General features: G+C 42.7%; 1 long non-coding RNA gene across 1 annotated transcript; it reads right to left on the bottom strand.

Annotated features, from left to right (window-relative positions):
• Positions 1 to 913: 913 nt before the first annotated feature.
• On the bottom strand, positions 914 to 2,183 carry LOC117674122 (uncharacterized). The gene is made up of 2 exons (XR_004593686.3): positions 2,131 to 2,183; positions 914 to 1,196 (listed from the first exon to the last, which is right to left on the bottom strand). It is a non-coding gene; the product is annotated as an uncharacterized LOC117674122 (long non-coding RNA).
• Positions 2,184 to 2,976: the final 793 nt, after the last annotated feature.

Raw genomic sequence — 2,976 nt, 5'->3', positions numbered from 1 at the left:
AATCTCTTCTTAAAAACATCCAGTGTTGGAGCATTCACAACTTCTGGAGGTAAGTTGTTTCACTGATGAATTGTTCTGTCAGGAAATTTCTCCTTAGTTCTAAATTGGTTCTCTCCTTCATTAGTTTCCATCCACTGCTTCTTATCTTGCCTTCGTGTGCCGTGGAGAATAGGTTGACCCCCTTTTCCTTTTGGCAGCCCCTCAAATATTAGAGGATGGCTTCAGGTGTTAGTAATTGACTGTTTTTTTATTTGTGTTTAGATTCCCCTCTTCTACATCTGTATCCTGATAGAAAATCACATCTAAAGGATTTTGACTCCAGGACTTTATTTGGAGGGACCCAGAAAGTATAGCCATTGTCTGCAATTCTTTGGAATGGACATCTCCAACCATGTAGCTGAGTGTTAGAAGCAGTCATTTGTAAGGAAGGGGGTGAATCAGAGGTGAAATCCAGCAGGTTCTGATAGGTTTTGAAGAACCAGTAGTGGAAATTTTGAGCAGTTTGGAGAACCAGCAAATACCACCTCTGGCTGGCCCCAGAGTGGGGTGGTAATGGAGATTTTGCAGTATCCTTCCCCTGCCAAGCCTGCCAAGCCACGCCCACCAAGCAACACCATGCCCACCAAGCCACGCCCACAGAACCAGTAGTAAAAAAAAATTGGATTTCACCACTGGGGTGAATCTCAAAAAGGTTTTGACATCAAGAATGCCTCTGAGAAAACTCAGTGACTGTCTTTGCAAGATGACTGAAATTTCATCCAGCAACTTTGATCCTACTGGTGGATCAGATCAGGGAAGAAGGAAGTGGAGCAGCAGGTGATCTTGTGGCTGTAAAACACTCAAATTTGAATATATATGTGACGGACTCTGGATTCGCAAATGACAAAGCAGCTTTGAAACGAAAATGGCATAATGGTTTTGAAAGGGAGAGTAAAATAAAAAGCGATTTCTCTTTAATGCACTCTAATCCCACTATATACCAGCTTCTCCCCAGTCTCTGCTCTGGTCCAGCATCCAGTTCAGGGGATGTTTCACTCCTAGATAATCTTCCTTCTTTCTATTATGAGCCCTGAATATTGACCTTGATATGTCAAAAGTTGATAGTGGTGGTAGGCTTCAGTGCAGCACCTCTGGCTATTTTTGAAATGAGAATATGCACCGCTCCAGTCTTCCAGGAGATGTGGAGATCCATATTTCTATGAAAATACACAATTACAAAAATATAAATAAACATGAATCCTTTAAAAAAAAAAACTAAGAAATACTTCAGCTGACTATTGATGAAGGGATAGAAGCATCTGGATTCCTCCACCCTTATCCTTCCACATGTTCAGGGAGTGATTGACAGTTTTGTTTTCCTGCCCGGTGATGACATGTAGACAGGAGAAAAGCAGTAAAATTCTGCTTATTGCTCCTCTGAAATTAACCCACATTACTTTCTCTGAAGGTATCAACAGGTCCACCCGCAAACTTTTTCTCCTCTATCGAAGAAAAGCAAAAAAGGGCAGGGAATAGTCATGTAGATGAGTTATCCAATCCTACTTTTTGTGATGCCTCCTTAAATGTTTATTTTTGAAACATCAGGCAAGGTATTCTACATTTTGGTTCCTAATTCACTTCCTTATGCATCCTTGGCTTCTCTCTTTATTTTATTATTTCGAGTACCATTCCCGTCTTTCCCCATACTCTGTAAGGATATACATTAACCTCCAGTAATAAAACAAAAATTTCCCTTCCATCTTGAATAGACCTATTCCCTCCCCTTCCCCAATATAATCATGTTAAATAAGCAATTTGCTTTTCCTTGGGAAGTTAAATCTGAGGCATATGTATGTGCTTGTGTGTGTGTTGGGTGCAGGGGTGGGATTGAAAATTTTAGCAACCGGTTCTCTGCCTGGTTGCTGGGTGGGTGTGGCCATGAGGGCATGGCCTATTCGGCTTCCTGCACCACGGGGGGAGGGTGTTTTCACCCTCCCCATGCTCTGGAGGCTTTGCTCAAGCTTCCAGGAGGGCAAAAATGGCCTCCCGTGGGCTCCGGAGGCCCTCCAGAGGCTGGAAACAGGCCAGTTTCTGGACTTCCGGTACCCGTTTTTCACCTTCCCAGAGCCTCCGCGTGGGCCCTGGACTTACCTGGCATCCAAACTGGGCCGCGTGGAGACTCCGGGGAGGGGCGGGTGGGATCAGCCAGTCCTTGAAACTACTGGTTTGGTGAACCAGATTAAAATAAACATCCAGTTCCCCTGAACTGGCTGAATTCTACTCCTAGTTGGGTGAAAAGAACCCTTCTATGGTTCCTTTTTCATGGAAAGATTCTAAACCATAAACCCTTTAATCAGTTAAGCATAACCTCTGCCATAAACCAGCATATAGTGTTTGTTTTTTTTTATGAAATTGCTGATTACATGGTTCCCCTCTCACCATTCCTGCTGAAACCTTACTGTTTCTCACTGTTTCTTCTGGAATAATGCTGGAATGTTGGAGTAATGCTGGAATGGGAGAAAGGTCAGATGGAACTGTGGAGTACACCAGAGGTGGGTTTCAGCAGGTTCTGACCAGTTGTGGAGAACCGGTAGCAGAAATTTTGAGTAGTTCGGAGAACCGGTAAATACCACCTCTGACTGGCCCTGTCCCCATCTATTTTCTGCCTCCCAAGTCCCAGCTGATTGGGAGGAAATGGGGATTTTGCAGTATTCTTCCTCTGGAGTGGGGAGGGAATGGAGATTTTACAGTATCCTTCCCCTGCCATACCCACCAAGCCACGCCGCTAGGGTTGCCAGGTCTGCTTCCAAAAAATAGCGGACAAGCGGGGGGGGGTTAAGTAGTAAAAAAATAATAATAATTTACAATTAAATTATATATTTTCTTACAAACATTTTAACACATATTAAAATAATCACTTCAAAACTTTACTTAAGATTCAAAACATCAAATATATTATAATAATATGTAAAATATTAAATTACATTTTACTTTGCT

The sequence above is a fragment of the Pantherophis guttatus genome, chromosome 1 (assembly GCF_059756535.1).
Source record: "Pantherophis guttatus breed Tessera chromosome 1, ASM5975653v1, whole genome shotgun sequence".
NCBI lineage: Eukaryota > Metazoa > Chordata > Lepidosauria > Squamata > Colubridae > Pantherophis > Pantherophis guttatus.
This window is presented reverse-complemented; position numbering and strand designations above follow the sequence as displayed.